The sequence below is a fragment of the Podarcis muralis genome, chromosome 7, assembly GCF_964188315.1.
Source record: "Podarcis muralis chromosome 7, rPodMur119.hap1.1, whole genome shotgun sequence".
Lineage (NCBI taxonomy): Eukaryota > Metazoa > Chordata > Lepidosauria > Squamata > Lacertidae > Podarcis > Podarcis muralis.
The window spans coordinates 58967665-58989888 of NC_135661.1; the positions used below are offsets into that span (position 1 = coordinate 58967665).

Here is a 22224-nt window from a genome sequence, read left to right on the forward strand (position 1 = left end):
ACCTTTTCTCAGCATGGCATGTAGAAAGATGATTGCAGGGGATGCTTCTCTGGTGGGGTTTTTTATTTCCTCGGACTTCTGCAAATTCCTGGAGGATCAGGCTATCCATGGGTACTAGCCAGGGTGGCTACATTCTGCCTCTGCTGCCAGGGGTACTATGCCCTTGTATACCAGTAGCTGGGAATTGCAGGGGAGGCACAGTGCTGTTCCTTTGGGTCCTCCTTATGGGAGTTGTAGTCCAAAACACCTGGAGGGGCACGTGTTGGCTGGAAAGTCTGGAGGGCATCAGAGCTGCTCTAGCCACATTCTCAGAGCAGCGGCTGGACCAGAACAGCAGCATCCGCAGGCCCCTTGGAGTGATTTTTGACTCACTTGAGTGGTGTTTGTGTTTGTGTTGGAAGTGGGTGGCCTGCCTGCGTGGAAGATGTTACAAAAATACACTCGGAAAAGGCCCAGCATACCAGAAAAAGACGCAGTGTGGATGGTTCCCACAAGCCTAACATTTTCATATTTCCCATCTCTGCCAAGTAGCCTCTGGGTTTGGTGTTAGAATAACAGGCTTGTTTGTGAAGACACCGCAGCTTTTGTTCAACTGGCAAAAAGGGCCTTTTTCACTCCCTCATTCAAGGCTGCTTTCTCTCTCTCCCCCCACTCCTCTATTTTTCTTCTTCTTTCCTGCTTCCTAAGCTGCTGTGGGAAGGTTGGGGAGCGTTTGAAGGGGATTCCTTGAAAGCACCCGGACGCTTGAGAAGAGGGGAATTGAGGGGGCTCAGTGAAGCAGAAGGATTTATGGGTTCATAAGACGCGGGTGGCACTGTGGGTAAAACCTCAGCGCCTAGGGCTTGTCGATCGTATGGTCGGCGGTTCGAATCCCCGCGGCGGGGTGCGCTCCCATCATTCGGTCCCAGCGCCTGCCAACCTAGCAGTTCGAAAGCACCCCCGGGTGCAAGTAGATAAATAGGGACCACTTACCAGCGGGAAGGTAAACGGCATTTCCGTGTGCTGCGCTGGCTCGCCAGATGCAGCTTGTCACGCTGGCCACGTGACCCGGAAGTGTCTGCGGACAGCGCTGGCCCCCGGCCTATAGAGTGAGATGAGCGCACAACCCTAGAGTCTGGCAAGACTGGCCCGTACGGGCAGGGGTACCTTTACCTTTAAGGTCCCATTGCACAGCCGAGGCTGCCCCCATACTTCCAATAAAAATCCAGTCCACATGCAGGGGCCACAGGCAGATGCCAACCCACCTGTGTCGGGGGAAAGCAGCAAACGGCCTCCAGAGTCACTGTCCAGTTTGTCCAGGTCTTCAGATGGACACTGAGCCTGAAGTGAGACACTTCTGTGTTTCACAGAAGTGTACCGGCATATTCACAGAAACATGGGTTGTTGTGGAGCATGGCTAGGCTGCTGACCTTGTGGGGAGGGCTACATTTCTTATGGGGTTTCAGCTGTAGGTGGGGCCAGATGCAAAGGTGGGTGGCTTTTTCTTGCTTTCTGCCACCTGCATGAGATTAGGCTGGGGGATGGAGGCTACCAACCCCACCTGTGGGAATCATCTCCAGGAGGGTGTGCAGCTGGTGGCCATCTCATGTTTGCCCTCAACATCTGGGTATTCAGAGCTATACTGCCCTTGTCTGTGGAGGTTCCATTTTATCTGAAATCACTAATAGGCAGGGCTTTTTTTCAACTGGAACTCAGTTCCTGCACCTCTTAGGTGGGCACCATTGCCATTATAAGAGAGCAAGGGAGGTGTTCATGGTGAGTTCCAGAACCTCTTTTTCTAGAAAAACTGCACTGCTAATAGGCATTCGTAGCTCTATCCCTCCCCGTATATTAGTCCCAACCCCTTTTTGATGAAGCTACAGCCGGTCCCTTGGCCTAGTTGTTGTCAATGAGGATGGTGACCAAGGGCAATTTCTTGCAGGTGTGTGGCTGTATACTAGGGTGGCTTTGCATTGCCTTAAAAGTCCAGGGTTGCTTTTTAAGCAAGTTCAAGGGTGGGGAGAAGGTGCTCTATGCAAGCAGCACTGCATCTGCTCAATTTGTCCTGCTTTTGGCAATGCTGTGTGCCCACACGGAGCCAAGGGACCCATTCTCCTGGGTCAGGCCCACCTTTTTCCAGCTTGTCCTCCTTTTGCCCTGGTCTCCCAGGTAAAGAGGCATCACACACACACACACCCCTGCTCCTCAGTTGGTTGTGCCTTCATGGGAGGGAAAGTGGGAGGCGCTCCTTCCTTTTCACATAAATCTAGAAGGGCCTCTGGCCTGCCATCATGTCTGGTGCCCTCCCCCTGGGGAACCCCCACATGCTGGCAGCTTCCAGGGCTCTGCTATAAACAGCGATTAGTTGCTTGGGGTTCGAGGCCTCTGAGAACTTCACAAAAGGTCTGGCCTCGCTGCCTTTTTTCTCAGGACTTAATTAATTCTCTGTCAGTCTGCACGTCTCTTTTCTTTTTGAATTCTCACCCCCCCCCCCAATTTTTTTGTTTGCTTTTTCTGCTTGCAAAGTTCCTTTTCTGTGGCGGTGCTGCGGATGGGTGGGGGCGTCTTTCTGCATCCAAAACATCTCCACACACCCCCTCGCATCCACACCTTTTGCGAGCAGCCCACGCCTGCTCCTTGCCGCCTGCTTCTGAAGTTTCCTCTTTCTCTATTGGCCAACACGGAGGTCTTCATTCCTGTCTGCCTCCATGACTCCCTCGTTTCTCTGCTCTGTTACCAAAACTGCCCTCCTCTTCTCCATTCATTGTGTCTTAGTTTCCACTATCAACCTCCCTACCCCGCTTTTTAAATATTCAGGGTGATTTTCAAAAACTGTTTGTACAGTGCCGTCAATGTACTTTGTAGAGTAGCATGAGTTAAGAAAGGGGGGAAAGGGTACCTGCCTGCAAGCAGCTTGCAGTGCTGGGGGAAAAAGAGGGGACAGGAGAGCCGAATTTTCTCTTGTCAGTCTTGAAACACCAGTATCATTTGAGTGACCCACACCAGAAAGATGGAGCAAGTTTGTTTTCTCTTGCTCCAAGGGATAGGACCCGAACCAATGGATTGAAATGACAGAAAAGGAGAATCCTACTCAACATTAGGCAGACGGTAAGAGCTGTTCAACAGTGGATGGACTTCCTCAGAAGGTGGTGGACTTTCCTCCACTGAAGGTTTTTAAACAGGTTGGATGCCCGTCTTTCAGTGATTCCTGCATTGCAGCGGGTTGGACTAGATGAACATTTGGGGGTCCCTTCCAACTCTGCAATTCTGTGATTCTATGAACTGGAGTTTTGGTCCATGTGAGTCAATCCTAGAGGCCCCATCTTCAATGCAGAGGGGAGCTGGCTGCCAGCTGCGTTGCTGATGTGCAGGGCAGTTGCACAAAAGCAGTGAGTGCGCACGTGGGCACTTGTCAGGCATCTGCTGGAGCTTCACGGCTGGCACATTTTTGGAATGCCATTTCAGCAGCAGCTCCCCTCGGGCACTCTGGAAGCCGTGGAGGCAGAGGAGCTGTAGGGTGTGGGGATCTGCCTGGGCTGGCAGGAGCAGAGTAGTGATACATTCATGTTTACATCAGTGCTCCTTCTCTCTGCCCTTGTCTTGCCATGCTTCTGTAGAGAGAGGAGCTGCCAATGGAGGCTTCCTGCTGGAACGGAAGAGAAGCCTCCTTCCTTGAGGGCCTTAAAGAAAACCCTTCATAAACACAAAAGCAGAAATGTGCTCTGTTTGCAATAAAGCACAAGCGCCAAGCTTCTTCCTGGCATTTTTTTAAGGGGTGGGGATGTTGGCATTGCCACTGTGCAAACTGCAGGATGCTTTGAAATTGGGGCAAGACAATGGGCGCAGCCAGGAATTTTGTTGTGGGGGGCAGGACCGATGTGATTGGTCAGTTAGTTAAGTATTTCTATTGCTTTACCTGATCTAGGAGGGGCAGATGCCACTCGCAGCCCACCCCCTGGCTACGCCCATGGGCAGGACCCCCTACCCAACATGGCTTTAGTAAAAGGTCCCTCAATGTTGGTCCCAAAAAGAGAGAGAGAGCTACCTTCAGACTTCCTGTAGTAGGTAGGGCTCTCTGGTGGCAATTCTGAGGAAGAAAACCTGAAATGAAGAACAGTGCATTTCCAAATGCTATTCCTGAAATGTCTGGCTTGAACTGTGGACTTCTTACATGCATGGGCTACCAGGCAAGCCTTCTTCGGGAAGAGAGCAATTTGTAATTGGTATGTTACTATTAAGTAAAGAAAAAATTAGAATTGTGGAGTTGGGACCACAAGGTTCATCTAGTCCAACCCCTTGCAATGCAGGAATCTTTCACTCAGCATGGGGCTTGGGGTTTGAACCCATGTCCCTAAAATTAAGAGTCTCATGCTCTACTGAAGTCTCACAGGCTTAGTCAGTTTGGCAGGTACGATCACAGGATAGCTCTGCCAGGCGGGATCCCAAGAGCCACTTCATCGCTGGACAGGTTTATAATCACTAGACAAATTTATAGTAAGGAAACCACGTGTGTCTCCCCCAAAGTGTGATATGCAGACAAAGTGGAAATTCAGTGGAAATACATTATTATTTATTTAGAGCATTTGTACCATAGCTCTTCAGCGAAAAAGGCTCCCAAGGTGAATTACATACAATTAAAAAAAGACATTTCCCTTGCCATAAAAAATAAAATAAAAAATGACATGCAAAGCAAAAGGGACAGGGAGGGAAGAGGAAAATAAAAAACTTGGGTACCACTTTCTATACTGCTGTTCCTATATTGACCAGTTGGCACAGTTCAGGGGCAAGAAGTGCCTGACAGAACTGGCCCTCCAGCAATGCTGATGAAATGAGCCTATTTGCTCCTTGTCTCCCCATTCTGCTCCTCCCCCCCCCCCGCCAGTCTTATGGAATGACTGCCCCCCCCCATGACAGTGAAGAGGAAGGAGGAAGAGGCTGGTGGGGCTGGCCTGTCACAGCAGAACCGGTGGAGTGAGCCCTGCTCCTGAGCTCTCTCTCACATACTACAGTGTATACAGTGGTACCTCGGGTTACAGACACTTCAGGTTACATATGCTTTAGGTTACAGACTCCGCTAACCCAGAAATAGTACCTCAGGTTAAGAACTTTGCTTCAGGATGAGAACAGAAATCATGCGGCAGCAGCGGGAGGCCCCATTAGCTAAAGTGGTGCTTCAGGTTAAGAACAGTTTCAGGTTAAGAATGGACCTCCAGAACGAATTAAGTTCTTAACCAGAGGTACCACTGTACTGTCTTACTGTGTGAAGATACCCTCATAATAAATTGTCTTGTATGGCGTGGCCCTAAAATGCTATCCCACCCACCCCCACCACCAAGTTTACTAGTTACTTCATTCTTCAAGGGACAGGCCTCAGTTTCTTTCTCCCGCCTTTGCCCTGGCAAAGGTCCATTTCTCATTAATCCTTATGTATAGTGTGGATGTGGAATTTCCTCTTGGAAGAAAGCAGCTCTGTTTCTGAGATCTTCGGCAAATCCTTCGAGCTCTTTGTGTTCTCTCCTCCATCAGCTCCCCCCCCCCCCCGACACTTCAGTGATGTTGTCTTTGTGGTGTGGGAGTTGGGGGTGGACGTGTTGGTGCCACACAGTATTATCGGGATGTAGCAAAAGGTGTGTTGCTTCAGATTCCGCAAACTGGAACCGTATTGTCCTGTCAGATACCTGGCTTCAGATATAGTGTATAATAGAGAGGGAAAGCTCTGATCCCTCGTTGTGGTTCTCCCTTGCAGGCCTGATTCCTGCTAGCTGATGAGTTTTCCTGCACTGTCAGGGTTGGAACCTCCAGTGAAAAAAGATGGGCGTAAACAAAGGCTGCATAATGAAGTCCGTCAGGCCTTGGGGAGATTAAGAGGCTGCCGGCGCAAGCGGTGCCTCCAGCTTTGCCAATTTTTCCACTCTGAGCTTTTCAGTTTGGCCAGGCTGTGGTGAGCGTGAGAAAAAGGCTTCTGTGAGCATTGCCAAAAATCATGAGAGGAGCACAATCCACCATACTGCGCCTGGAAGTCCCTGCGGTCCTTTGACAGCCAGCCGTTGTCCTGGAGATCCAAGGACTATCTTTGACTGGCTTCCTTTGTATGCCTGGGGATCTGCAGCCAAGGGTTTAACCTGGAGCCTCTTTCTCTCCCCTCTCAGGAGAATGCTAAAAACTTCCTCAAGGTGCTGGTGTTGCCACAACTGCATTTTGGCTGTTTACTTTTTGGGGGTGGGATGGGAAGCAAAGAGGCCTCCTGTTTGTGCCTCAATCACAGCTGAGCCCTCTTATCTCTTCCTGCACCAGCAGAACCTGCCTTTCCTTTCCTTTTCAGCTGGACAAGGTGAACCAGGGCACCTTCTCTGCCCGCCGACACCTGTTCGTTCCCTACTCTCTCTTTTTTTCATCATTCCAGTGCTCAGGCAAAGGGAGCCTAGATTTTTGGTGCTTCTGTGGCACACACTTCACACAGATGTCTCTGGAAAGGCATGTGGTATGCGAGATGTCCCAAGAGGCAGCAACCTAGATGAGGGCCCAAGGCCAGGGACTACAACAAGGCCACAAGATCTCTCTCTTTTGCAGCCAAGTATGAGCTGCATACTTGTAGGACGTGGGTGGCGCTGTGGGTAAAAGCCTCAGCGCCTAGGGCTTGCCGATCGAAAGGTCGGCGGTTCGAATCCTCGCGGCGGGGTGCGCTCCCGTTGTTCGGTCCCAGCGCCTGCCAACCTAGCAGTTCGAAAGCACCCCTGGGTGCAAGTAGATAAATAGGGACCGCTTACCAGCGGGAAGGTAAACGACGTTCCGTGTGCTGTGCTGGCTCGCCAGATGCAGCTTGTCACGCTGGCCACGTGACCCGGAAGTGTCTGCGGACAGCGCTGGCTCCCGGCCTATAGAGTGAGATGAGCGCACAACCCTAGAGTCTGTCAAGACTGGCCCGTACGGGCAGGGGTGCCTTTACCTTTTATGAGCTGCTGTGGATATTTCTATGCAACCGTTGCCCATTGACAGGGGCTGCTGGGAGTTATGGTTCAAAACATCTGGAAGGCAAAGAGTTGCTGTATCAAACACTGTGCTGGTAATAGACAGGCAGCATACACAGCTAGGTCTTTGGCTCCTCAGCCTTGGCTTGCCTTAGTCTTTGATCTTCATCTGCATAATGGGAATAATAGTTACCAACTTTTGCACAGTAGAGGGGAAGCACAATGAAGCTTGCACATGGGAAGCCCCGTGTAAACAGAAGTGAGTAGTAGGCCAGGGCTGGAGGCCAGAAGGAAAACTGGATGTGTGGTGGATGTGTTGCAAGAGTTGTATGATCTCAAAAACAATGCGTCTTGAGGAATACGGAGCTCTAATCCTTGGGGGCAGGAAGGTGGAGATCCCAAAAGAAGTCTGCTTACCCTCATATCCCCCCCCTCTTTAGAGTAACACAGGGAAACCAATTGAGAGCACGGCGGTGTCTGATACCCATACCTTGTTATCTGCAGAGTGGAGAGTGCCCGAGGATTGAAGCAAGTAAGACAGGCTGCACTATTATTGGTCTTTAACCCTCCAAGTTCACTGGCTAGATCACCTTGTGGAAAAATCCACCTCGTTAACAGGCAGAGATAGTAGTCACTCCTCTTTGAGCCAAGTGTGCTTGTTTTGAAAAGGTCCCGAAGGTTTTAAGTTGTCATCTTACTTTGTGTTCCTCTGATCCCTGGAGGATTATGATGCAGATAAGGTTAATCTCCCCTATTGGATCAAAAGGATACAAAGAGGTACACACACGACTTCAGCCATAACATGCTAAAAAGGTAATTGCTGCTCAGCTGTAGGTCTGCCTCCTTTCTCCTCTGCCTGATGATACTCAAGAGACTTTGTTCTTTTAGATCTACTTATTTTGAATTTGGGCAGGATGGTTATAGAAGTGCAGTGGTGCAACAGGCAGCAACTACTTTCATTGTATAGGCAAAGAACATTAAGACTTTCTTAGAATGACTTGCTCTTTTGTAACTTTGCATTCTCAAGAATCACCATTCTAGGAATCCTTTAAAATGCAAAATCAGATTTGTGTTGCGTTCCGTTTTCAGGAGAAGTCCCTCCCCACACTGTCACACAACCAGTGCCCACTAAACTTGGGGAACATCTTGGATAGTTTTTTTGGGAAGGGACTCCCAAATGCATATCCCATAGGGGAGTCACAATGTCACTGTCTCCCCTCAAAAGACCTCCTACCCATCTAGCATATGGCTAATTGCGTTCCTAAGCACCATTGTAGATCCATGATGAAAAGGAAGCCTCTCCTTTCAGTGTGCAATCAGAATTAATCTTTTGGTGTGAAGTGGCTGCTGAAAAGAGGAATTGACTTGAGCTTTTGAATCCTTGATTCCAGTAAGTTCCCCACCAGGGTTCCTCAGAGTTCATATTTGTATGTGAAAAGCCTGTTGGACAGCTGACAGGGTACTGGCCTGTTCCAAGGATTGATGTGAGTGTGTGTGTCTCAGGGAGAGAGAGAATGAAGGAGAGAGTGTCCTTGTGTGGTGTCTTGAAAAATATTTTTTCTGCTTCTGTATGAGGGTTGGAAAGGCCTGCTTCCTCTCTGGCTGTTGGAATTGAGAGCCTGTTCAAAACCGATTCTCAGAAAATTCTTTGGGAGTTAAACATTTACCCTTGATGCCCTTAAGGAGGCTTATAAAGTCTGGTGGTTACTCAAAAGGAAGAGGCTCTGCTAGCAAGGGACCCTCATCTCTCTTCTCACTTGTGGTATTCTAATATAAATTCCTTCAATATTTTGAACTGCTGCAAGCTGTACGGTGTCCTGCCATTGTGCACACCAGCCCTCTGTTTGGGACTACAACTCCCATCAGCCTCAGCCAGCACTGCCACATGTTGCTAGGGCTGGTGGGAGTTGGAGTCAAAAACACTTGGGGGGCTCCCACGCTTTTGCCTGCCACGATGAGTATACTGTTGCCTTCCTGTGAGTATGATATGCCTGAGCCCCTCCCAGCTGTGGTTGGGTACCCTCCTGACACCTGTGTGATAATCCTTGCCCCCTGCCCCTTTTCTGGGTCTGAGAGGAAAACTGGGGGATTGGCTGCTGCCTTGTCTAGGGGCCTAGAGCCTTTTGCCACCCTTTTTAACTCTGCACTAGAGTCGGGGTATCCCTGGCCTCAGGGACAAGTGGAAGGTTAGGATCCTGCTGATCACAGCCTGTTGCTTGGTTACCAAGGGCAGTTCCAAATTGTGGACTGCTTAGATATGGGAACGGATCCTTCCCCTGACCACAGCTGTTTGTTTAGATGGGACCCTTTTGGCCAGAAAGAGTAGAAGCCATGAGAGGAGACTTGCTGAAACGGGCATATACTGCTTAGAGCTGCCTTTCCCAGGCTTGGGGGCCTGGATGGTGGTGGACTACATTTCCCATCAACCCTGATCCTTGGCCATGACAGCTGGTTGCAGATGGGAGTTGTGGTTCAGCAACATCCAGGGAGCCGAGGTTGGGAATGGTTGGCTCAGGAAGCCTTTTGGGCCAGTATCTGTAAACACCTATGATTCACCTGCAGTGAAAGGCATTTCAAAGGGGAGCCGCGAGATGTGACAGCCATGGAAGGAGGGGCGCCTGGGAAGCTGGGTGGAGTCCCCGACTGTCTCTAGAAATGTCATCTTTTCTTCATGACTTTTCTCAAGGCTGCTGGCTGGGAGCAGGGAGGGCATGCGTGGCTTGATCCATCTCCTGCTTCTTGCCTGTGCTTGCAGGAGGGTGTAGCCCATGTGTGTTTGTGCTAAATGCCTTACTGCTGACTGCATAGGCGGGTATATACCCAGAGGCCTGGCCAAAAGGTAGAAATCCAGGCGGGTCCTGAGGTTGGCATCTGGGTCAGTTCAAGAGGATGATGATAATCCCCACGGCTCAGTGTAATTATTTTAATTAAATAATAATTTCAGGAAAGTAAACGACAACCGTAAAACTGGAAATAACACAAATTCAGCCACAAGCTTCGGCCAGAAAGCTAGGCCATTTGTACAAATTTCATGGAAGGAGCTGCAGAGCATGAAGGCAGAGAAGGAGTCGGGAGCAGTGATCACAGCCTTAACAGAAAGGAAAACCAACAGGGTATCCTGTGGCATCTTATTGTGGCCTACACTGAGATGGACTGAAGTCCATGTGATTTTGCTGCAAGGGACTAGCACGGTGACCCCATGGAAATTGCCAGAATGTGTCATTCCTGATCTTAACCAACTGCTAGAGCAGAGGGTGATGCTGAGAGCCACCCCATTCAGTATCCAGAGTGAGTCACAGACTTTTCTGTTGAAGCTGAACATGATGGAGACTCTAAAATAGCCTGTGCCATGCTCTTTCTAGTGCCTGTGGTGAGTGCCCTGAAGTGGATAGCATTTAGAAAAGTCATCTGTGGTGTAAAGCTGGGGGTGGGCAACTTTAGGCCCAGGGACCAAATACAGCCCTTTGGGCCCCTCTATGGACTCAGCTACACAGGTCAATTTATAACATTATAAATGTGACACCAGATCGTGCTGTAGAGCGGAAAGTCAATGGCAGATTGCCTTGGAAGCTCCCCCTCAATAGCATTTATTTTCCCATAGCATTTTTTTATATCTGTAAAGATCCAGCATAAATCACCCTCAAAACTCTCCTCAGGCCACACTTCCCACTGGCCTTGCGCTGAGTGTTTTGGTCTGCCTTGAGTGTGTCCTTGAACTACGATAAACGTGTCATGCTTGCTTTGATGAGGATAGAGGTGTGTGGCTGTGTGTGTGTGTGTAGGTGTAGAAATTAGCATACTGTACACAGGTTGAAAATTGCATTGGTTGCTCCACCCACTTTTGCCTCTGGCCATCCCCGCCACTGTCATGTGGCCATCGTAAGGTTGCTCAGAAGGGAATGTGAGACCTCGGGTTGGAAAATGTTCCTCACCCCTGGTGTGGGAACTGTTGAAGGAGTATCAGTGTTGGGTCAGGTTGAGCAGAGAGTGGTGAAGAAGTCTCCCTGAGCAGCTGGCAGCAGCAGCAGCAGCAGCAGCAGCAGCAGGTAGACTGGGCTGGTGCTTGCCTCTTCCCCTTCCCCAGTTCCCACACAGCTCAGGAGAGATCCCGGAGGGCTGAGGGCAGGCGGGTGGCTGGCCTGTGTGGGAATGACGTCTACAGGAGCAGAGAGGTGCAGCCAAGCGAGGTTGGATTCCAGGGCTGTGCACTCATGGCTGAACATTGTGCAGATTTGCTAGGGGGGAGGGTGTCAGGGGGGTGACAGCGAGTGAGAAAAGGGAGGCCAAATTCCAAACTGGCTAACCGAAATACCTTTAGTCAGTAACTTGGTAAGCTGAAACACTCTTGGGTAATGATGTGAATTTTCAAATTGAAATATTGCTTGTGCTTTGCAGGCAAAAGGTCCCAGCCTCCACCCCTAGCATCCTCTCCCGGCAGGGCTGGGAATTTCCCCTATGCCTGAAACAGCTGCTGTCAGTCAGTGTAGACAATATTGAGCTTCATGGACCAGCTGTATGACTTGGTAAAAAGGCAGCAGGTTCCTATGAACTGCATTCCACAAAGATGAAATTTTGGTCTCTATGTTCTGCTGATGTTTTGTCTTGATTCATTTATCAAGTTTTTTTGTTAGGTTGTTTAGACAACAGCTTTGGTGGTCTAAAGTCCACTCTATCTTATTCATGAAGTGTTATTATTCTCTACTGGCTGGTTGAAGGCAGATGAGTTTGTTGTTGTTGAGCAGTGAGGTAAGAGGGCACCGAAATGCAAAAAGTCCACAGGGTTTCCTAACACAGGCAAAACACACAAAGAGAAAAACAAACATTAACAACAAAATAATGTAAGTTCAACTCAAGGAGCCTCTGATAATAAAGTCAAAAGAAAAATAAAATATGTGTGAATGAAATTGATACAGTGATACACAGGGCATAAAAACACAACTTATATTGTACAATGAAGGAAACAGGAAAAAAGAAAAAGGTCTTGCTTGTTTACAAATATTTCAAAGGGATTTGCCACCTGTGTGAATTCAATGTCATATATTTATTAAACAACCCCCTCCAAAAGAGAGGATCTGCACCACCCTTAACTGCTCAAATATTATAGCTCAGCTTCTCTGAGATAGCAGTGTCAAATTAATAAATGTCTGTAGCAAAACTAGAAGCCATTATTTCCATTCAAGCCCTTTACAAGCTGCTTGATGGCTTCAAGTTCTGTTGAATCATGCTAGAACCAAAAAACCCTGTGGGAGAATGGCTCCTTTCAGTTCGTGAGGGTTCTGAGAGGTAGGTAAGGTTTATTTGCTTTGTTTGTTTCATAAAATTTATACATTGCTTGATTGTAAAAAAAACCTGAAAACCTAGAAAAAGTGGTTTACAGGAACAACAAATTCAAAAAAACCTATAACCATACTTTAAAATATACAAAAGTTAAAATACTAAAACAGATTAAAGTGACCTCAGCTTTCTAAGCATCTGGGTAGGCTTGTTTAAACAGGAATGTTTTAGCAGTAATCGAAAAAAGTACAGTGAAGGTGCCGGCTTGATCTCAGTAGACAGGAAGTTCCATAGTGCAGGTGTTGAAATGTTCTCTTCCTGGCTTCGGAGTTCCATTGTTTCAGATTTGTGTCCATTTATTCTTTTGGGTAGAAGCCGACCTGTTTGTCTTTCATAGAAAGCAGAAGAGCGCTGCGTAGCAGGTGAATGAGCCCCAGTGCTCTGGCTGATCTTGCTGCCAGGGTGGGCGAAGGGGACTGAGTTGGCACCTGGGCTTTTTGTGGGTTCTTGTCCCTCTGTTGTGGTGTTTTCTGTGATGTGGCCTGTTGCTAGTGAGGAGCAGTTTTTAGGTTAAGCAGTGGCAGGCCTAGCATCTAAGGCTGCCTTCCCTAAGGTGATGCCAGCCAACTGTTTCAGACTACAGCTCCCATCAGCCCCATCTTCTGCAGGCTGGGGCTGATGGGAGTTGTAGTCCGATACAGCCAGAGCTCACAACGTTGGTGAGAAGGCCGTCCTAAGGCCTGTGAAAGGGAAGTATCATTGTCCCTGGATGGAGGGTAGATCTCCGGTTAAAATATGACAAGCTTCATAGTTGTGTCTGCTGCTACAGGGCAACATGGCTGCCTTTCTGGAAACTGTTTTATTCAGCTACTCTGAAACTTGCAGCAGAGGGAGGGGACCATTGCCCCTTTAGATGTTCTTAGAATCCAACTCCCATCAGCCCCGAGAGTCGATGTGGCCAGTAGTCAGGGGTGACATGGCAGCTGTAGTCCAGCAACCTCTGGAAGGCTGCAGATTGCCCATAGCCCTTGCACATGCACATTCCTTGTCTCTACAACATGCTCTGTTTTTGTCATTTCAGCAGTATATTTTCGGGAAGGAGTAATTTTGTTGGATAATGGGGAATTGGAAATGCTTGCTGATCCACCACTGGGTGTCTATCTGCCTTCTGCCAACCCTGGCCTGGAGAACTCAGAAAATGATGTTGGGAGCAGCCATTGTAATAAGCAGAGTTGCCAGTGGGTGACTTTGATGGGTGAAGGTTGATGCCTGGCCCATGGCTCATTCTGCAATGTAGTTGCTGATCAGGGCAATGAATCTGCTGGTTCTGGGAGCCGAGACACAGGTCTCGGATTCTCTCTCTCTCTCTCTCTCTCTCTCTCTGGTTGTGTTGGGTTCTTAGGAAGGGACAGAGTTCCCCATCCTACAGGGAGAGAGGCTGTCGTCATGATCTGGGTGTCAGGGGCAGGACTCAGACTCCATTATGCCCAGTCAGTTGGCAGTGCCTTGTCTGACATCTAAAGACTGAAACAGCCCACGAGGAGGTGACTCGGTTCATGTGGGCTTTGTGTCTGCTCTTGAATTTACGTGGCATCTGTTGGCCACATCCTCTTCCCACGGCGCATAGAGTGGCACCAGCAAGCGCAGAGGGTTCCAGAGGTTGCATACTGAATCTAGTTTCTCAGAGGTGCTCAGGCTCCTAGTGATGTTCTCCTCAAGGGAGGAAGTAAGTTGGGTTTGACATCCTGGGGGTTTATGAGGGTAACCTGTGGCTCTTAAATGTGTGTGTTTTGAAATGGCTGAGTGACACAGAGGGAGACACCCCCTCTAGCCTGCATGATAAATGATGTCCTCTCTGAGCAAGAAGTACTATGGATGACTCAGGGTCTCATGTGTGAGATATTTATACAGATTTCCTTGTTCTACATGATGAAAGCACTGTTGGAACCTCACAGACAGGTTTCCTGTAACTGAAGGATTAAAATCCTCTTCCTATTCTTACCCTCACCCCACTGCCTAATCAATTTCTGTTTGCATTTATGAGCACAGTGATGCTGAGGGAGACCTGGATTTGAGAGCTTAGGGTCCTTCTTTACATTTTCTGGGTTTCACTTTGACTGGGCTGCAAATTTTTTTGGGGTGGGTGGGACCCCCCTGCCCTGCAAAGTTTTGGACTACAAATCCCATCAGCCCAGGCAGCATGGCCGTGTTGTAATGGGCCAAAACATTTTATGGAAATCATAGAATTGTAGAGTTGGAAGGGATCCCAAGGGTCATCTAGTCCAGCCCACTGCAATGCAGCAATATGCAGTTACCCCATACATTATCAGCACCATACTCCTAACCAACTGAACTAGAGAAGACACACAAATGGCTGGATTTGGAGGACACCTGATTGGGGAAAGTTGCATTAGGCAGATTCAGAGTGCAGAGGACTCTTGGTAACAGCCAGCTATGGTGGTTAAGTGGAACCTCCAGTTCCAGAGGCAACCTACCTCAGCATTCTAGATGCTCGCTCAAACTGGAGCAGGCTGCTTCCTCCATGCCCTGCTTGTGAGTGCACCTGAAAATGGCTGGATTCTGGCCACAGCTAGAGATGGCATGACATTCTTTGGTGGACTATTGGTCTGGTCCTGAAAGATCTTTCTCATGTACAGTGGTACCTAAGGTTAAGTACTTAATTCGTTCCAGAGGTCCGTACTTAACCTGAAACTGTTCTTAACCTGAAGCACCACTTTAGCTAAAGGGGCCTCCTGCTGCTGCCGCGTCGCCGGAGCACGATTTCTGTTCTCATCCTGAAGCAAAGTTCTTAACCTGAAGCACTATTTCTGGGTTAGTGGAGTCTGTAACCTGAAGCGTATGTAACCTGAAGCGTATGTAACCTGAGGTACCACTGTACTTCCTTTGCAAGCAAGTTTCAGCCCTGGCTCTTTTCATTTTGGAAATGAAGAAAAAATTATGAAAGGCCATATATACATGGCAATTCAGGTGAGCAGCTTTGCTAACCCACAGATACAGTCCTGTAGCCCACACTTCCTGCGGGACCCTTGGGTAAAAGAAGGTAATCATGAGGAGGGAAGCTGGATGGAAGTCTGTGGTAAATCCACTTCTGGTTGTGGGTTCCAGAAACAGGCTTACTACTTTCCCCTTGTGATTTTTTTTAAAGAGTGTTCTTTACTTTAAAGCAGCCTTTGCCAACCTAGTGCCCTCCAGATGTGCCAGACTATAAACAACATCAGCATCATATGGGATCTGGAGGGCACCAGTGGCAAAGGCTGCTTTGAAAGTGCATGCTATTTCCTCCCCAAAGAGTGCACTTTTCTCCCCAGTCTTAGAAGACCCCATTTCATGGCTCTTGCAGCCCCACCGCATCTGTCTGTTTTCAAGCAAAGTCATGGAACCGTATATTTTGTCCATCAACCTCTCTCTGCATTAGTCTCCCTCCCTCAAACAAACTATCCGCTATGCAGCTCTGCGTACTGGTCCTGAATGCAAGTGGGTCAACCATGCCTGCACTGCTGGCTTGCGGCTTCTCTGTCTCTTCCCGGCTTGTAGTGATAGGTGATGCTTTTGAGGGTTCTCTCAAGCCCCCTCCCTTCCCATCCAATAAATTGCATGGGTTGTCGTTTGGTGCTTCTGCAGCGCCATCTGGCGGACGTTGCAAAGAATGGGACAAAAACAGATCACATGCTTTACTTAAAACGAACCGCCAACAGCAAAACTTGCACCAGATCATACAGTTGATTATACAAGTTGCGTAGATTTGCATGACTACTTTTGTGCATATTATTGGCCCCTACTAAACAAACAAACAAACAAACAAACAAACAAACAAAACAAACCTATTCCATTAAATTTAGGGGAGTGGAGGGGAAGGAACCTTCCAGGGCATTGTATACCCTTGGAAATAAAACAAAACAGTGAGAGCATTCCCCACAGACTGTGTTCAAGCATGCCTTCATTACCATAAGGGTTAGGAAGTTGCTTGAAAAAGAGGAAAGCAAGCTGGGATTCTCAGAAAGCTATAGTTATTATCCAGTGCTGCAATTAGTAGATTTTCTACAATCTTGTGGAATTGTGGTACCCCTTTCCCGAGTATTACACCAGAGAAATGAGAAAAGGTAGGCAGTGCCTTCTTTTGTGTCCAGTTACTATGGACTGATACGTACACAAGCCTTTGAATTGCACATAATTGCACCACCAGTTTACCAATCCAGTAGGACATTCGTCTGTTCATGACTTCTCACATGTTCCTCCTACTGTGTTAGTCATTTGAGGCATGATGATGATCTGAAAATAATATGGAATCAGTGCTCTCACAGTTACCTAAACTTCCCATACTGCCCTCCTGGAGATGTTTCTTATTTTCCACAGTTAAGTAACTGTCTATCTGCACTACTTCTTTCTGTGTGGAAGCAGTAGTCTCCGCGGAACATCTGTCCTTGATGAGGCCAAAGGCTGCTGCTGCTGCTCTTCCTGCCATCCCTATTAGATCGCACCATTGTCCAGTTTCAGGCTCTCCTTCCTTGGGGACGAGTTTCTGATCTTTTTCTGCTCACATGCGGACCTTAAGACCCTCTGTGTTACTGAAGGTGGGTGTCCCCTGTGAACAGGTTCAATTTCATGAAAGTTTCTGATAGGGCAGTCTGTGTCTCCTGGGATACACAAGCAACCCATGTAAAGCCTTCTTAGCAGCAGCATCCTTTTGACACAAAGGAACTCCCCCCCCCCCTGCCTTGCTGTTCTGGTTGTATGTTTGGATTTGAACTGACTCTGCAGTGGTAATCTTTGCTAAGCAATCAGGTACTTCAGGAACTAGTTTGGATTCAGCTTCAGGAGTTTGTGGCTTTGTGCGGTTTTTGGATAACTTGAATGACTGGGTCCGATCCCTGGGGATTATGCTAGGTGCACTTCTGCACTGATAAAACAAAATGCAAATTTTGCTTCAAGGTGACCTGTATTCTCCCATTGGTACAGATGAAGCTAATTAAGCAGACTGGTGCTCACTTTCTGGTTTTACATAATCTGATACACTTTTGAGTTCCAGGTGTTCAAAAGGCTAGGGATTCCTTTAGCAAGGACTTGAAAAGATACAGATTTTGCAGCAAACCAATAGATGAAGAAGCTATTTGGAGTAGCAAAGGCCTTTGTTACTATTCTTCCATTCCTTCTTCTCCCCACTCCCTCTCTAACATTTCACTACAAGAGCAATGCCTGTCATTGTAATCAGCATAAATTACAGTGGGGCTGGATCTCAAGCGTGTACCTCTAGGATTAGATCTCCTCCCTCTCCTGTGCCCGCCGATTGGAATTCTCCACTGTAGTCAAGAGTAGGATCCATCAGTTTGGCAAAGCTGTGGTGGGGCAAGGCAGATCACACTATAATCTAGCATATTCACGATATAATATCTGACATATATTAGCAGTCCCCTCCCAAAAAAGTAACCCAAAGTGCCTCCCAACATCAGATGAACATTAGAACCGAATATTAAAACCTGAACTTTTGCAGGTGTTGCCAGTGCCACAGCTAAGGCTGAGCACACGTAAGCAGTTTGGGCAAAGCCGCCTTATGAGTTTGCAGCCAAGATTTGCACAGGGCATTCCCCACCTTGCACCCACAACCAATCTGCGATGCCCACTTGCAGAGAGCAGCTTCTCTCAATGGGAGGGCATTTTCAGTTCTACAGCTGAGTTTGGGAAGAATATAAAGAAGCAGGTTTCGGGCTGGGAGGAGTGGGGAAAGTTGGTTCTGTGCTTGGTGGACCTGCGCTCTCTTGAACTGCTGGAAGCTTCTCACATCTGTTATAAGGCCCCTGATGCTTTGCAAAGTCACCAAGTGCTAGGCTGGGGAAAGTGTTACTCACCAGGGAAATGTCAAGTAAGTGTGCAGTCTGGCCTGACACACACGCGCGCACACACACACACACACACTGGTCTGAGCTGAGCCAGAGGGTGACTCAGCTCTGAGAACGGAAGAGACATCTCTTTAAGAATTGGCATAAAGGGCTGGGAGTTTTGCAGATGAGAGTTCCACAGCAACTGTCTCTTTCGGGAAATGAATAAACTGCATTTGTGCATCTTTTAAAAACTCTGACTGGAGCATGTGGCAGTTGTGGGTCATTTGTCTTCCTTCCACAGGCTGCCTCTTGAAGCATCTGGCACAGAATCTGAATCCCTTAGAAATGCTTGTTTTTGTTTTCTTGTAAGGCAATGTTCCCTAGCTCTCCTTCTTAGGGCAGGACCATGGACTTATGTGCATGTGGGGGTGAATTGGAACAGGGAGGGCCTGATTCTCACATAATGCTGTGCCAGAGTTTCTTTAAGCTATGGTTTGTTGAACAAACCACAAGCTGCCCCACAGTTGATCCAACAAACCTTGGCTTGTATCTTCAAAGTTTGGTGTGTTTTCCGGCTGCTTTTGTAGCTTGGTACAGTGGTACCTCTGGTTGCGAGCGGGATCTGTTCCAGAGGCCCTTTTGCAACCTGAAAAGTGTGCAACCTTGAAGCACCGTATCTGCGCAGGTGCGTGGTGTGTTTTGGCGGATGCGTGAAGCGCGATTGGCGAGCCCTGGAAGTAACCCTTTCTGGTACTTCCGGGTCACCGCAGGACGCAACCTGAAAAAACGTAACATGAAGCAAATGTAACATGAGGTATGACTGTAATTGTCTGGGGTGGGTGAGGTGGCCAACCAACCTTCCTCAGCTGAGAGAATTGCTATCTCCTGTCACTTTCCCGCAGGGGCTAAGTAATTCCTCAGGACACTTAGACCAAATGCACTGTCTCTTTTTCTCAAGGGAGCAAAGAAGTTCAATTGCCTGGAAGTGAAAATGTATTTCCCTTTATTCTGGCCTATACACTGTGTTGCTTTCAGAAGGAGTTTAGCCTTTTTAAGCTTAGTAGACAAGAGTCACCACCCGCCACAATTTCAGCATCTGTAGTCAAGCACAGCCCACCTTGGGGGCATGAGACTGGAAATCTCTCTCTCTCTGATAGCACAAGCCTATTTTTTTAACCAGTTGATTTCTTTTGTCCCTTCCTTGCCTTTTACAGAATATGCTGTACACAGGGACTATAAATAGGCCGGCCTTCCCCAACGTGGCGTCTTCCCAGACATTTTGGACTACAGCTTTCATCAGCCCCAGCCAGCACAGCCAACGATCAGGGTTGATGGGAGTTGTAGTCCAAAATATATGTAAGGGACCAGGTTGCAGGGTAGCAGGAGGGGATGGAGGCTACACTAGGATGTTTCACAGGGAACTGGCAGAAAATGACACTTTCCTTGCTTGGTGGTGTTGGAGGCTGAAGAGGTAACAGGGTTTAGTGAGCAGGAAGAGGCTGTGGCAGAGAGCAGTCCAGAATCAAAGGCAGGAGAGGAGGGAGGACAGGAGATAGAGATGAGTAAGGCTGCTGAAGACGCAGTGGAGTCTCTCCCTCCTGCTGCAACCAGTTCCCCTCTGTCCTTGTCTCCCAGGACCAGAAGAGGTATGAAGAGGGAGGAGCAAAGAGAGACAAGACAATGGAGCCTTAGGCTGCTGGGAAAAGGAACCAGGGGAGGCACCTTGGAGAGCTGTGGGAAGATGGGAACCTTCATTCCTCACAACTGCTTCATTGGGGCAAGATCTACTGGGAAGAGTTGCTGTGATCACTAGGCCTGCACTGTTTTGTGTTCTTTTGAATGAAGAGTTAACGTCACTGACACAGGGTGTTTTATTGCTGGCCTGCCCCTGACTCCAACTCCTGGCAGTGCTGCGGGCATGTAGTGGGAGGGAGAGCATTTGCTCCTCTAGACAATTTTGAACTGATTTTTTCCTCTGAGGATCATTTGGCTGAGCTTGGACCCTGTCCTTGTTGGAACCCATCCCCTTTTAACCTCCTGCCTCCCTTCTCTCTCTCTCCTTGCCCAGCAGGAGCCTGTGGTTGTTTGCATACAATATTCTCTCAAACTGGACGTGTGCAGAGAGCGCCTTGTCCTTCTGCTCCTGGGTGGCTTCTGGTGGCTCTTCCCTCTCTCTCTGTGTTTCATTTGGACTGTTGTGATGGTCGAGGCTGTTTCAGTTGCTCAATTCACAAGAGAGGCTTACTGTATTTTTAACAATTTCATATGAAAAAGCAGCAGAACGGGCACAGTAGCCGAGGAAGCAAACTGCACAATCAAGTTTATTTCTGGTTTTTCTTCACAAAGGGTAGGTGGAGAAAAATCCTTCCAGCACGGTGTCCTGGCGCTTTGGAGTGGGGGTTCCCCCAAACTTTTCCACACATGCTTTGAAATATGTGCTATTTTCTTCATCCTCCCACTGGTCTCTTCAAGCCACAACTCCCATCTGTTAATTCTCTGGGCGAATATTTACACTGCAGAGGATAGAGTAGAGTGACATTATTATTTCAATAAGTCCACAAACTAACGTGGAAGTTTGGAGAACTGACTTTAATAATGGAAATATAAGGAACTGAAATGGATAAATTTTCCCATCTGTAGGTGACCCTTTGGATATCTTATCTCCCAGGCTCTGAAATGTCTTAAACCACAGACAGTGGAGATGACTGGATTTCCTCTTATCTTATTTTGACCTGAGACCCAGATTGGAATCAGCCTAAATTAAAAGCAAAGAATCCAGGAAGCCTGTGAAAGTAGACATTTTTGGGGTGTACTTGTGGAAGAAATAGCAGCCTGGACAGCAACTCCCCTCAGCCCCAGTGGGGATGGCGGTGGAGGGCACTCATTTGGGGAAGGCTTTCTTACAGTATCCTGGCATGGGGGGTGGGTGGGTGTGAAAATATTGTGCTTGTTTAAATACTACACTTGGCTTTTATGTAGCGTTTTCAGAGTTTTTGCTTTTTTACATATCGGTGAAAACCTCCTTTTGAGGGGGAAAAAACAAGAAATGGGATGCACAGTGTCAGGTTGTCTCTAAATGGAGCCAGTTGGGAACAATCGCCCACTGTCTTCTCCCTTCCCTGGCATGGTGAGCTTGCCCAGTGACCCCAAATGTAGCCACTGCGAACAAAAGTGGCAATGTTTCCCCTCCGTCCTTGGAAGACATTGACTGCTCTATGGATTTGCATTTCTGAATAGGAAAGATCAGGATTTCTTAACCTGTGGGTGCTACTTGCCTATATTGAGCCTAAGCATTGAAACCAGGATAATATTATTACAGTCATACCTCGGGTTAAATACACTTCAAGTTGAGCGTGTTTGAGTTGCGCTCCTCGACAACCCGGAAGTAACAGAGTGCGTTACTTCTGGGTTTCGCTGCTTGCATATGCGCAGTTGCTCAAAATGACGTCACGTGCATGCGCAGAAGTGGCGAAAAGTGACGCATGCGTGTGCAGATGTGCCGTCGCTAGTTATGTTTACCTCTAGATGCGAACAGGGCTCCGGAACGGATCCCGTTCGTATCTAGAGGTACCACTGTATTAATATTCGTATAGTGCCACCAGTGTATAATAATAATAATAATAATAATAATAATAATAATAATAATAATAATAATAATGCTCTGCACATAATTAAAATACCCAGAAGGTCATACAATCTACAATTATTTATTATTTTGTTTAGCAAAATGCCTGTGGGCAAATGGGCATGTATGGAGTTGCGTGAGTGAAGGAAAGGCTTATATCTCGCAAGGGCACCTGTGTGTGCAGCACATCACTATTTCTGCACATAGATGTGCATGGCATGTACACATACACTGCCTTGGGAACCTTGGGGCTGCCTACACCCACATGGTACAGCCCAACCCCCTGGATGTCTTTGGAGGGACTTTTCCAGTCCATCTGATGTGAGGTGGGTGGGGGATGGTGACGGCAGAAACAACCTTTTTTGAAAGTGGCACCTCAGCTTTGGTACACTCTCCCCATAGACATCAAGAGCATAAGAAGCAAACTCCCAAAGCTCAGGGCTTCACTTTTCCCCCTAGGAGTAAATGGTACTCATTCAGTTATGGGAGAAAGTGAAAAGGACATCATTGTGATGGGGTCTGTCCTTGTTCTCAGCTCCAG

At 48.0% G+C, this 22224-nt stretch overlaps 1 protein-coding gene across 13 annotated transcripts in view; it reads left to right on the top strand.

The window, feature by feature from the left end:
* MACF1 (microtubule actin crosslinking factor 1) overlaps positions 1–22224 on the top strand; it is a 297050-nt gene that overhangs the window by 64684 nt on the left and 210142 nt on the right. The gene's annotated exons all lie outside the window — the stretch shown is intronic.